Source organism: Lissotriton helveticus, chromosome 2_2 (genome assembly GCF_964261635.1).
Source record: "Lissotriton helveticus chromosome 2_2, aLisHel1.1, whole genome shotgun sequence".
Taxonomy (NCBI): domain Eukaryota; kingdom Metazoa; phylum Chordata; class Amphibia; order Caudata; family Salamandridae; genus Lissotriton; species Lissotriton helveticus.
The window spans coordinates 24,823,632-24,838,657 of NC_136060.1; the positions used below are offsets into that span (position 1 = coordinate 24,823,632).

At 44.4% G+C, this 15,026-nt stretch overlaps 1 protein-coding gene across 1 annotated transcript in view; it reads right to left on the minus strand.

Moving 5' to 3' along the window:
• The window catches only part of LOC144821717 (uncharacterized), a 714,421-nt gene that overhangs the window by 436,655 nt on the left and 262,740 nt on the right, over nucleotides 1–15,026 (minus strand). The gene's annotated exons all lie outside the window — the stretch shown is intronic.

The window sequence follows — 15,026 nt, forward strand, 5'->3', positions numbered from 1 at the left end:
ATAGTAATTAAATGGGTAGTTAAGGGGGAGTAAATAATCTAGGACTGCATTACCAGGCACTGCTGTGGATAACACTAAGAGGTAGAAAGGATTTGGGGGAAAAGTGTTTGTGACAATACAGGATGAATTAGTATTTCATAGGTCTTTAGTGACAAGGTTAGGTAGTGGCCTTCCTTACTCTCGTTTGGTCCACTGTAGGGTGCTTAGCAGCACATCACCCTAAATATGGGAGGGGACTTAATGAGGGGAGGGTGGACTCTCACCGAGGGGATGGAGGGGGAGCTTTGGGATCAATAGTAGGGGAATAGAAGGAACAGTGCATCAAGACAAAAATATAAAAAATGGCTCAGAATTCAAATTCATGGCATACATTTGGATTTTTGGTGGTCATGGATTTTTATTGCTTTACTTCTTTGTTTTAGATTTCTCAGCCTAAAATTATACCATTGAATGTCAATGGGCTAAATAACCCCTGTAAGAGGAAAGCATTGTTGTCCTGGGCTATTATTAATAATACACCATTGCTGTTGCTTCAGGAAGCCCATCTAAAGTGCATGAACGTAATCAAGGTTAATTTCTGGGCTCCGCTTAAAGCGTTTGCAGGGTGAGTTGCTATTTTAGCTTCTAAGAAATTTTCAATTTTGGTCATTAAATCCTACCATGATGAGGCGGGCAGATGGGTGGCTGCTACTGTTAAGTTCCAATGGGAAACATTTACGTTAATTTTTTACTATGTCCCAATCAACAACAATTCTGAGCCACTGTACCAGTTGAGATTGGTTTTGTTAGACCTACCCAAACCCATTATCATTTATTTCAATCTAGCACATTGGACAGCTCTAGAAAGCTGGGTTCTAAAAAGACAAAAAGAAAAGGTCATTTTCAGCCCTTCTGCAATTGAAGCACGAGGTACGATTGCTTGACTGCAGAGGTTAGAACCCTACTTGTCTGTCTTTCAAACAAGGTTTCAGTCGGCCTCAAGAATTACTTTTTGCTGACTTCTAATATAGACCTTGATGGGCTCTGTTCTTTTTAACATAATTGTTTCACTGATCATTCGACCCTCATACTTGACCGCCACTTGCACTCCTAACTTAAACTAGCCCCTAGGTGGTGATTAGACAAATATTTGCTTGAGGAGAAAGGTCTTCAAGCCACAATTAGGGAGAAGATTGCAGGCTTTTTTGAAATGCATATAGGCTTGCCCCTTCTTGAACTGGTATGGGAGGACTTTAAGGTCACACTTTTGTGGGAAAATAATTTCATTATTGGCCTTTAGAAAGAAAATTCAGGCACAGTAGGTTTTATCTAGGCAAGATAGAGTGTCCTCGTCAGAGCCACACTTAATAGGGCCAAATACTCCCAAATAGCTGGGAGAAGGCCAAACAAGATCAAAGGATATTTTTACTGGAAGTGAAGTTGATAAACTTCAGAACAGTTAACCATTTACTCTACGAAGAAGGGGAACATAGTGGGAAAATGTTGGCAAATGGCGAAACAAATCTAGAGTGGGTTCTGCTCATATAACTAGACTATATGATTCCAATACATTAAAGGTACACAGGGCCCCCAGAAAATAAATCAGCTCTTTCAGAAACATCTCGAAGATATCTATATGGAAGTGTCTGAACCAGCTGCCTATGTAATGACTGAATATCTTAAGAAATGGTCCTCCGCTACATTATAGGCAGGGGAAGCGGCAAAATTGCCCAGCAATGCTTCTCATGAGGGGGTAGCTAAGGTGATTAAGATCCTGTCTAATGGGAAGGCAGCCGGGGAAGCTGGGTTCCTGTCCAAGTGGTACTATATGTATGCAGAGCACCTCAAGGGACCGATGGGGCAAGTTTTGAATCACATATTAGCAGGGGGTGGTATACCACCCTCCATTCTGAGAGGGAATATTACCTGTTTTCTAAAGAAAGATAAGGACCCAGAAACATTAAATCAATTTTGTCCTATAACACTGCCCAATACTAACTACACAATCTTGGCTAAATTAATGACTGTAAGAGAAGCAACAAACATACCGCAAATAATTCACAATGACAAAAACAGCTGTATGCCAGGTCACAGCTTTGTACCAACACCCATTTTTTGGTTGAAGCCATTAACTATGCTATGGAATTCCGGGCACCTTTTTTTCTTATTGATGCTGAAAAAGAATGTGATGTGGTTTGGTGGTTTTTTTGTTTTCTGTGCTGGAAAGGGTGCAGTTCCTGATAAGCTAATAAACACCTTGCGGAATCTTTATGCTGGGGCTAATGCCTTAATGATAATCAGTGTTGGTAAAGTACTGAAAGATTCCAGGTTACCAGGGTTACTAGTCAGGAGTGCCCTATGTCACTTCTATTGCTTGCTCTCTATATCGAGTTGTTGGCAAGAGCTATTGGATCTACGGTTGAGATAAAGGCAACCACTTCAGGGGTGCCAAAATGAAAAATCTTTGTGGATGAACTTGTGGTATATTTTTCCACCAAGCCCTACTCAATTATGGTATTATTTAATGCTATTGATAATTTTGTTAAGGGTGGGGATATAGGATTAAGAACTGAGCTTCTAATATTTAATTCCCACAGATGTGCCCTTGCCAAGGGATCCAGGATCTATGTACAACAACAAACCTAAGTGATGCTTAGGGATTTGGTTCTCCGAGAAGCTTGATGATCTGTATAAACTAAACATAGATCCATTAATTGTGAAAATTCAATCACATTTTAACCGCTGGGATCGACTGCCTATTTCTATAATAGGGAGAGCAGAAATTATCAAAATGAAGATTCTTCCTTTGATAGCTTTTCCTTTATCCACTCTACCAATTGTGATTCCCGAACACTTTTAAAATTTTAGAAGGCTTATTCAGTTAATTCCGTGGAAAAAACAATCTCCCCACGTCAGTTTTGAAAAGCTAGGTCTCACCAAAGACAAAGGAGAACTAACACAACCCAATTTGAGGCTCTTTTTCCACACTCATTTTTTAATGCTCATCCCTAAGTTGTGTAAACGAGGATACTCCAAATTTGATAATTGTTTTGTGGATTTCTCTAATCCCCCTGTTAAGCTACAGCCAGTATGTAACCATAAATGGTGAGGTATGCAATCAAACCAATGTATTCTGTGATTGTTTAAACTACTTCATGTTTTGTCCATACTCACTGCCTATGCATTGACCCCTGTGGATTTCATGTTCCCAGGAATGACATGGAAATAACTACAGTGATGAGAAGCGCTGGGATTGTAGGTTCCTGGGTCAGCGATGGCAGTTTGTTGACCCGAGAAGCTGGCCAATTGAAAATCGAAAGGCAGGGAGAGTGGTATTTTTTTCCGCTCTCAATTAAGTGCTTAGCTCCTTAAAGAACAGTGTTCTGTTGGGACTGAAAAGGAGTGGGGCAATGCATTGGCAGTCGGAAATGTTAGCAGGGTGGGGTGGTAGATGGGCCACACACACATGCACACTCACTCACACCCATGCATTCAGACAAGCACACACACACATCCATTCACAACACTCACTCACAAATATAATAACATACACTTACCTGCTGCAGCTCTTGGTGATGGAAGCCTCAGCGCTCCCAGGAGGGTTAGGACTGCTGCCTTCTCTCATTGGCTGGAAGCAGCAGTCTCTAGCTTCTTGCTGAATGAAATGGGGACGGGGAGAGTTGATGGCACCACCTCACTCTGTGACAAGATGTCAGTGATAGACACTCTGCCCTAGGCACTTAAGGTCTTAAAACGTGTGGTGGAGAAATTCTCAGTAGTAAATCATTTTCACCTGCCAGGAGTTAATGTGTACATTTCTGGCAGGTGAAACTGAAGGAATTTTCAGCCATAAACGTAAGAATATAGCCAAAAATATATTTGTGAAGAGGGCACTTTATCTTCCGGTTACAGTAATACAAAGTCAATATTACCTTTTCTTTGTGAGAATAAGTATAATATTTTCCTGCGATATGCTTTAAAACATGTTTAAACATGTTCTAAGTACACCTGCCTGCTAATAAAGAATGTGTATTGTTCTATTACAAGTATACAATTTTTTTATTTCAAGAATATGGCCACCGCATTTAGGCAGGTAGCTGCAGGTTTGCTTTTTTGACTTATTTTTTGTGGTATATGTTTGCAATAAAAAATAAATAATAATCGTACTAGTTTGCCAAGCCCAGACTTAATTGGCCAATACTTGCTTTTTGTTTGTTTTTTGGCGAACTGAAAAACTTCAGTGATGAGGCCCCATGTGTTACCAGTCCCTACTTAGTGGTACTGATTCTGTTGACCATGTAAGGGTGAAAAACTGAGTTTGCTTTGCAGTGGCTCACACTGTGTCCTTCAGGCTGCATGCTGGCCTCTGCAGAGGGCTAATCGAGCCACCTCGCCTCTTCTATCCATACGCTTTGGCAGAGGGAGTCAGTGTTCACATCACAAACAAGCAGCATTTATCTGAGGCTTTAGAACAAAGGCCTAGCTCAAGGTGCTCCATTAATATCAGCCAGGCAGTGGACCAAGGCTTTTCAGCTTCAAAGCAGCTTGATGCAATGCCCATGTATCTGTTATTGTGTTTATGTTTGTAGGTTGGAGACATGGTGACCACGTCATCCATGGAGAATAGGCTAACTCTGAGAAGCACCTTCCTTTTTTCACCAGAGTGTTTGAGTGTGGATGTCTCATGAAAGGAACATCCCTTGTGGTAATATTGACATATTTACCTCTGTTTTGAAAAGCTATTTGCAGACTACAGTCACAAGGGAGTTGTTTTTGTAAACACAGAGCCCAAAATATCTTATTATTCCTCAGCCTGATAGAGTTAATTGTAGTATTAGAAGTCTGTATTACTCACTCCCGGCTGTACAAAAGGAACATGAAACGAGGGTCCTCTCAGAAGAACGCAGTGAATGCGGTACTCTATTAATTTAAAATCCTCCCATGCAAAAGGAAACAGACCGCCCCATCACGCGGACCGGAACAGCTAAGAGCTAGCAAATTCTATAACGTCGCTCTTTACAAAAATAGAGAAGAGACTTTGGGGTAAGAATTGAAGTGAAAAAATACTAATGGCCTCCAGAATTTCGGTATCACTGGGAGGATTTTAAATGAATAGAGTACCTCTCTAAATAATATATTGAGAGTGGATATTTAAGCAATACGGAAGAGAACCATGAGGGTGGATAGAAATCCTCCTAAGGAAGAAGTGCAACACAGCCCGGAAGGTGCTTGTGATATCAATGTGTATTCTGTGGACAACAATAAAGCAGATGATTGTTGTCACAAAGTTAGAGTCCTGAAGAAGGTGGTTAATCGAGTACCAGCCACCCATCCACCAAAACGCTGCGTCGACAACTATATGTTTTTATATTTGGGTGGCTATATGCCAGATGTGAATATGTATATTTCTATGTGATTTTTATATCTTGTGCATTTTATCCATATATATTGATGTATGAATTTCATATATACAGATATTAGATATTGAGGGTGAACACAAGCACAAGACTAGGCCCCATTTAAAAAAGTGTAATTACATTTTGTTTAAGTCTTTCTATTGTTCCAATAATATTTTTATATGATCATAACAGTAATACTATAAAACACTGCCACATATAAATGGGTTCAGTAAATTAGTTTGTGTTTGGTTGAGGAGTGAATAGGAGAGTGTCTAGTGTGTAAGATGATTTAGTGTCACGTGGGGTACACCATTTTGTTTTTTGCAATTCACCCTATCACCTACATTTGTAAGGGTACCTCTCACTTTTTTGTAAGATAAAAGCAAGCCACTACAACTCACTGAAGCATATTTATGACTCAGGTCCAGAGTTTAACTTCTTAGAAGAATTATACTTGTGTACCTGGTAATCCTCATTACAAAGCACCAAGTGCAGTTCTATTTCCATGTGGAAGCAGTGGTAAAATTGGCGTTCTGCCTTCTGGCTGGTAATGCCCTCATATCACAATAATAACTCCGCGTATTATGGGGGGGGGGGGTTCAAGGAAAATGAGAGAAAAGGGAGGGCTAACCATTTTTGCATGTATGACGGCAGGCCTACCGGTGACTACATTCCCCATGATAACCATACAGGATATCACATGACTTTCCCTCTGCATCCGTACCTTGCATCGAGTAGTTGTATACATCAAATTGCTTCATCTTATAAAAAAGATGAAATTCTGAGAAGTTCCCTAATCAATGGGAGACCTGTTGAGTATTTTTTGTACCCCCACATAGATCCACGGATCACTGACTAAATATCGAGGGACAAAATATAGACTACCCAAAATACAGACTCCAAAATAGCGACAGACAAAATATCGAATTCCTATCTCCAAACAGGTAAGTATCAAAATATCGACCCCAAAATATCGTTTATATATATATACATTATAAAAATATCGAATTTCTTAAAATTAATGTAAAATTTAAAAAATATTAAAAATAAATATCTAAAATATACTTAAAAATACTTAAATTACCTTAAAATATTAAATAACTAATTTAACTTATATAAAAAAAATACAATCATATCTGTTAAAACATATATATATATATTAACATAATATTAATAAAAAATACACAATATTATTACCGTAGGATAGCGGAGGTGTAAAAATTAATATTCCCACTCCTGGAAGTGCAACAGTAGGGAAAGCGTTGGATAGCGTAGGGGTAAAAATTACTATTCCCACTCCAGAGAGTGCAACAGTAGGGAAAGCGTTGGATAGCGTAGGGGTACAAATTACTATTCCCACTCCAGAGAGTGCAACAGTAGGGAAAGCGTTGGATAGCGCAGGGGTAAAAATTACTATTCCCACTCCAGAGAGTGCAACAGTAGGGAAAGCGTTGGATAGCGTAGGGGTAAAAATTACTATTCCCACTCCAGAGAGTGCAACAGTAGGGAAAGCGTTGGATAGCGAAGGGGTAAAAATTACTATTCCCACTCCAGAGAGTGCAACAGTAGGGAAAGCGTTGGATAGCGCAGGGGTAAAAATTACTATTCCCACTCCAGAGAGTGCAACAGTAGGGAAAGCCTTGGATAGCCTAGAGGTAAAAATTACTATTCACACTCCAGAGAGTGCAACAGTAGGGAAAGCGTTGGATAGCATAGGGGTAAATTTTACTATTCCCACTCCAGAGAGTGCAACAGTAGGGAAAGCGTTGGATAGCGTAGGGGTAAAAATTACTATTCCCACTCCAGAGAGTGCAACAGTAGGGAAAGCGTTGGATAGCGTAGGAGTAAAAATTACTATTCCCACTCCAGAGAGTGCAACAGTAGGGAAAGCGTTGGATAGCGTAGGGGTAAAAATTACTATTCCCACTCCAGAGAGTGCAACAGTAGGGAAAGCGTTGGATAGCGCAGGGGTAAAAATTACTATTCCCACTCCAGAGAGTGCAACAGTAGGGAAAGCGTTGGATAGCGTAGGGGTAAAAATTACTATTCCCACTCCAGAGAGTGCAACAGTAGGGAAAGCGTTGGATAGCGTAGGGGTAAAAATTACTATTCCCATTCCAGAGAGTGCAACAGTAGGGAAAGCGTTGGATAGCGTAGGGGTAAAAATTACTATTCCTACTCCAGAGAGTGCAACGGTAGGGAAAGCGTTGGATAGCATAGGGGTAAATTTTACTATTCCCACTCTAGTGAAAATAAATTAATATAGTTCACATAATCATCAATTAATCAATTAATAAAAATTAATTATCAATTAAGAATTAATTAATTACCAATTAAAAATTAATTAAAAATGTATTCAAAATAAATACCAATTAATTAATTAACATATTTAATTAATTATAATTAAATTACTTCCAACCCTATTCCCCTATAATCCCACAACCCACTACAGAAAATAAATTAATTTAATTCACATAATTATCAATTAATCAATTAATAAAAATATTTATCAATTAAGAATTAATTACTTACCAATTAAAAATTATTTAACAATTTATTCTAAATAAATACCAATTAATTAATTAACATATTTTTTTTTTTTTTTTTTCAAAACCTTTATTGGAGTAAGCATAGAAAAATACAAGAATGGGCCTACAACCTCACGGGCTGGCCGCTAATAACAAGGCACAATGCATGTAAGAAAAATGTATACCCGTGGATAGGTACAGCTCACGTACAAAGCATTACTCTATAGACATCACAGAACAATTTGCATTTTTATTTTATAAAAAGAAACACAAACACTAAAGGCGAATAGACGATAATTAAGGTCAGCCCAAAGAGCGGAGGGGACGGTTCCACGATGAGGAGAACACACCCAGAGCCCGAAGGCTCCAATCAAGTCGGGGAGGGGGGGGGGAGGGGAGCAGCGGGGAGAACCGGAAGTATAAAAAACCTTACGGAAAGGCTTCGGGAACTCTAGTCTAAGGAGAAGGGACAATCTCAGCAGTATTTTCAAGGGGAGGGGTGCAAATACCCCCACGATAATCATTCCACTGGCCCCAAACCTTCGTCCACGCCCTGGGCCTGCCCCTGGCCACATAAACCGTCTTCTCACGAAACATGGACCAGTCCATATTGTCTTCCCACTTCGAGACCTCAGGGGGCCTGGAAGCGCCCCAGAGTTGCGCGACATCCCGCTTCGCAATCATGTAACCAAGGGTAGCCCATCTGGTCTGGGCCACAGAATAGTCAGTGGGTTCCCATACATTCAACAGACATCTGCGAGGCTCCGGCCGCAGGGCCACATCCGTAACAGCAGTCATCACCTCAAGCACAGCAGTCCAATAAGCAGCTACAACCGGGCACTCCCAAAGGATATGCAAAAAGGTCGCACTCAAGCCACATCCACGCTTGCACAGCCCATCCGAAGAAAAGCCCATCGTAACCAGACGCGGACCAGTGACATAGACTCGATGAAGAATCTTAAGCTGAACTAAACGGAGACGGGCAGGAATGGCCACCTCCTTGGGAGAAGAGAGCGCCGATTGCCAATCCTCGTCGTCCAGTTCCAACCCATCGCAAACCCAAGCCTCCCGAAGTCGGACCAGTAAGTCCACCCGATTATTAATCAATTTCTTGTAGATCAGAGAAATAGTGCTATCGGGAAGATGCCCATCAAGAACACGGTCCTCGAGGGGGGAAGATTCAGGCAGGGCCTCATCCGGAACCAAGACTGAGGCGAGGGCATGTCGGACCTGCAGGTAGCGAAAAAATTCCCTACCACTCAAACCATATTCCGCCTGGAGGGCCTGGAACGACTTCACACCACCGTTCGAGTACACGTCACCCACCTTACAGATCCCAATCACATCCCAGCGGTCGAAACCCTTGGTAGACCAGAGTCCGCCCAAACGTTCGGATGCATAAAGCGGTGTCGCCAATGTCAATCGATCCTCCCACCCCAAACTCACATTCGCAGCCCGCCACACCGTTACTGCAATCCTGGATGGGCCCACAAGATGGCGCCCGGCCGATCGGGAATAAAGCGCTCGAGTAAAGTCCCCACCCGGAAGCTGGAATCTGTCCATCTCGAATGCAGGATTACGACCCGGGGAAAACATCACATGATTAACGGCAGACAGCTGGGAAGCCCAATAATATCGCTTGATATCGGGGAGCGCCATGCCCCCGTCATACCAGGGGATGGTGAGCTTTGCGAGTGCGATACGGGGTCGCCCATCCCATATCAACTGCCGTTGAAGACTCTCAATCTCTTGGAAATAGGCCTTAGGGACAGCGTCATAGGAGTTGTGAAGCGCGTAAAGGAATCGCGGCAAGGACATCATTTTAAACAGGGCCGCCCTGCCCAGCGGAGATAAAGGAAGCTTGCGCCAACGGGCCACATCCAATCGCAGTCTAAGCAACGGAGGGAGGAGATTACGCTCAAAGCGGAGCGTCGGGTCCAACGTAATAAAAATCCCTAAGTACTTGAAGCCCGACTGGACCACTTGAATAGGAAGTCTACTCGGCAAGGGGGGCAAAACCCCCGAGAGAACATATACACAGGACTTGGTCCAGTTAATAACGAGGCCCGAGTTGGCTCCAAAAGAAGCAAGAACATCAAACAGAACAGACAGAGATTTACGCGGGGAGGTGAGGTATAAAAGGATATCGTCCGCGTAAAGCGAAACGCGGTCCTCAAAGTCCGGAGACCAGCGAATCCCCTTGAGAGACGGTTCCCACCGGAGCCTGGCAGCCAACGGTTCCAAGGCGAGAGCAAACAGTAACGGAGACAAGGGGCATCCCTGACGGGTACCCCTGCCAAGGGTGAAAGGAGCCGAGACCCTACCATTTACCACTACTTGCGCCAGAGGTGCCGCGTACAGCAACTGGACCCAACCAATAAAGTCAGGCCCAAAACCAAATTTCTCAAGAGCCGCCCAAAGATAGGGCCACTCCACCGTGTCGAAGGCCATGGATGCATCCAACGATGCCAAAATGGCCGGCTCCGTCAGAAGCCCCGCCCTCGTGATCGCGCCATGAAGACGACGTAGGTTCAGAGCCGTGTTACGATGTGGGATAAATCCAGATTGATCCGGATGGACCAAGTCACTAATGACCGTCAAGAGACGGGTGGCCAGGAGTTTCGCCAACACCTTGGGTTCAACATTTAGTAGGGATATGGGCCTATAGGAGGAACAAAGATCACGTGGTTTGCCCTCCTTGGGGATGACAACTATCGTGGCCAGTCTCTGGTCATAAGGGAGAATACCCCGTTCCCGCGACTCCAGAAACATGTCGCGGAGATACGGAGCAATCTTATCCGGACGCAACTTGTACAATTCGATTGGCAACCCGTTCGGGCCCAATGCTTTGCCAGAACGAAGGGAACGGATGGCAGTAGCTATCTCATCAACCGTAAAGGGGGAGTCCAACGCCACACGGTCCGAATCAGAAACAATGGGCAGGGCTATATCACGCAACAGAAGGCGAGAGTCAACCACATCCCTCACAGACACAGGGGCATACACAACACGGAAGTACTCAGCAAACCGGTCAACTATCCCAATCGGGTCCGTTACACTCACACCACATGCAGACTGAATCACGGGTACCACACGATTAGCTCTCTGCTTCTTATCCAGCCACGCCAGCAATTTACCCGCTTTGTCACCCACATCATACAGACGTCCCTGTTGCTCCCGAAACATCATTTTGGCGGCATCCGTGACCAGGGACTTATAATCAAATTGTTTCAGACCCAGGGCATGGAGCTTCTCAGAAGTGACACCAGATTCCAAGCCCTCCTCCAGTACAGAAATTTCCCCCTCAAGATCAACCACTTCTCCATTCCTCGCTCTCTTAGCCTCAGCAATAAGGGAGAGGGCCTGCCCACGAATCACAGTCTTAAAGGCCTCCCACAGGGACACAGCAGATGAAACCGACCCTTCGTTATCCAGAAAATATGAGTCGAGGGACTTAAGTAAAAGGGTGCGGGTCTCAGGGGAGGTAAGGTACCACGGATTAATGGGAGCCACCCTGCCCGCTGCTTCCACCCCAACCTCAAAACGAAGCCAGAGCGGAGAATGGTCAGAGATACCCCTGGGCAAGTGCACAATCTCACGCACAGCCGGGGACTGAGCCGCCGGCATCAGGAAATAATCCAGCCGAGACAAACTCCCATGGGCCCCGGAGTGAAAGGTGTACTGCAGCTGCGTAGGGTGCAAAAGCCTCCAGCAGTCCACTAGGCCGAAGGTATCCAAAAAGCCACCCAACCACTGCTGAGCCGCCGGGGTATCCCTAGGAGGGTGGCGATCATGAAGGCCGGAGACTACCGAATTAAAGTCACCAGCCAGAAAGAGAGTACTATCAGGAAGGTCCAACAAGACACGGCCCAAATCTGAAAAGGTGGAAGTCTGCAAACCGGGGGGCACATAAACAGTTAATAAGGAGAGGGTACGGCCTTCATACCGACCCACAAGGACAGCGTACCGCCCCCGGTCATCCTGTATAACATCATCAATAGCCAGGGGGAGGGAAGCCCGAATGAGGATACCCACACCCCTGGAACCCGAGGTGAACCCCGAATGTGCTACGAGGCGATAGCCCCACCTGTTCATTGCATGACAGACATTGCCTATCAAATGAGTCTCCTGCAGGAAAACAATGTCAGGAGATAAACGTCGTATACATTTCAACACCACACTGCGTTTGATACGATCTCCCAGACCATTAACGTTCCACGAAACAAATCTCAACCCGCTACCCCCCATCCCATCCGACAAAGCCCAAACCCCCCATCAATGAGCACGACCACAAAAAGCAAATTCAAATACAGAATAAAGTCGCCTTGAACACAGAACATACAAACAAAGAACTTCCCAACCACCCACCCCCCAAGTAACAAGAAAACACCCCCCACCCTGCACCCCTGCATAAAGCTAAAAAGCCACCCCAACCTGCAGTGTGCCTGTCGCCCAAGAACCCCTATTCTACACGAAGACCCCGGAGGAGGAAAGGCTCCGTTCCACCCGCCCCCCGATCAATAAATAACGAGAATAAGACTATACATCAAAACACATATGAGGTAGAGGAACATAGGCTTACATCCCTGGAAAAGTCATACAAAACAAGGCATCAGTCAAAAACGAAACGTTCAGCTCTCAACACCACCTTCAGCACCGCCCGGGTGGGCTTTGGACTCAGTCTCAGGAGGTCGATTAGGCAGGGAGTCCAGCCAGTCATTCACAGCCTCCGGCCGATCAAAAAAGAAAGTTCGATCATCATGCACCACCCGCAGCCTGGTCGGAAAGAGCATTGCGTAACGCATCCCCAAGTCCCTAAGACGTTTCTTGGCACCACGAAATCCCATCCGCTGCTTCTGGACCTGTTGGGAAAAGTCCGGATAAAAGTTCACCGTGGCATTTTCAAAGGCTACTGGGCCCTTCACCCGCGAGGCCTGCAGGATAGCGTCCCGATCTCTGTAGTGGAAAAGCTTGGCAACAATCGGTCTCGGCGGGGCGCCTGGCTTGCCCTGGCCCCCCGGAACACGATGGGCGCGCTCCACTGCGAAAAATTTACTAAGGCCAGATGGTGAAAGGTGATTCTGGATAAGATCTTCAACCAGGAGATCAACCGAGTGGGGTTCTGGATTCTCCGGCACACCAACCACGCGAACATTACAGCGACGCGCCCTGTTCTCAAAATCCTCCAGGCGCCGGGTCATGAAATCGTTCACCCTGCGGAGATTACCAATCTCCGTCTGAATATCAGAGACGTCCGTCGTGAGGCTGTAAGATTTGATATCCAACGATTTCACCTTCTCGTTCGTCTTGGAGAGATCGGCTCGAATCAAATTGACCTCAATCGCCACAGTGTCCAGTTTGTGGGCCAAAGTTTCATACTGGTGGCCTATGGATTCTCTCATGCCCGAAATGGCGCCCATGATGTCCTGCAAGGAGGGCTCCGGCGACGCATCCAGTACTTGGTCCGATGCAGTGGGACCGGGCAGGGCAGCTCCGGGGGACCCCTTAGAGTGGGTATAACGATCCATGACATTAGATTGAACCGGACCCCCGCGCAGAGGTGTCTTCGTCTTGCGCGTCTCTCGGTCCCCTCTGCCCGCCATTTTGAAGATGCGTCACAAGCAATGGCACCAGGGTCGACAGACCGGGCACCAGAAATGGAGGCCCCTGGACCAAAGGACTTCAAGAGGTGTAGCACCAGGATAGAGGCAGCCCACTTCAGAAACAGTGCAGCCAAGGGCCTGACAACCTACGTGTAGCACGGCCGCAGCTCTGGCCCAACCCTCTCACCAATGTCCCAGTCCGAGGCAGGAACGAAACCGAAACTTAACAGGGGGACTCACAAGACCAATCCCCCTGCCGTTGTTGTTCAACTCCAAGACGGCCACCGAACCTCACCCAGTCCCGGGCGCACTTCGAGGGCGGAGCCCAAAGGTTCAAGTGAACGTAATTCAGGCATCCGAGGTCCAAATCCGTTTACGAAAAGTCCAGGTAGATCAGCCCAACGTCCTCTATATGAATCCTCGCAAAAATTCAGGATTAAATCAGGATATTAAGCCGGGAGCGGCGGGGGTCCGGGGAGCGCTGTGCTCACGCGGCCATCTCGGATGCCCGCCAAGCTCCTCCCCCTAATTAACATATTTAATTAATTATAATTACATTACTTCCCACCCTATTCCCCTATAAACCCACAACCCGCTACAGAAAATAAATTAATTTAATTCACATAATTATCAATTAATCAATTAATAAAAAATGATTATCAATTATTAAATAATTAATTACCAATTAAAAATTAATTAACAATGTATTCTAAATAAATACCAGTTAATTAATTAACATATTTAATAATTATAATTAAATTACTTCCCACCCTATTCCCCTATAAACCCACAACCCGCTACAGAATTAAATTACACAATAATTAAATAACATAAAATTAATTACTTTAAATAAATTACAAAAATATATACACTTTTCACACATATAATAACATAAAATACACTTAATAAATTGCGATATTATTAAAAATTCGATATTTTTAATAGACTATATTATGTAGTTCGATATTTTGACTGTCTATATTTTTAAAATCGATATTACATTACTTACCTTCAAAACGATATTTTTGATGTCTATATTCTGTCCATTCGATATTTTGTCCATTCTATATTTTGGACTCGATATTTTGGTTTGCCTATATTTTGGATTCGATAGTTTGACCATTTACCAGATCCACACCAGCTACGCGACCCGGAGACCATTTGTGAGTACTAATCCCATAAAGCTTAGGCTGACGCACAATGATGATTCCTGTGCCCGGTCCCCGGTTCCAGGATGCAGTTATAAGTAGATGAGAAACACTCCTTCTTGCCTGAAGGAGAAAGAAACACCAAATAGGTTTGAGACACAGAGAGAGAGCTTTGACGAAGTAAGTTCCTATCCATAGTTTGCGTTCCCAGTGCACCTTTTCTCACCAACTAACAGAGGAAACACACACTTCCCTCAACAGTGTGACTACAAGGCTCCCCTTGTTCACTCATCCATTAGGATAGAAGATCCCAAAATAAGGGTAAGGTGACTAGTGATGTATATGCATGGTGTGTATCCACTTATACGT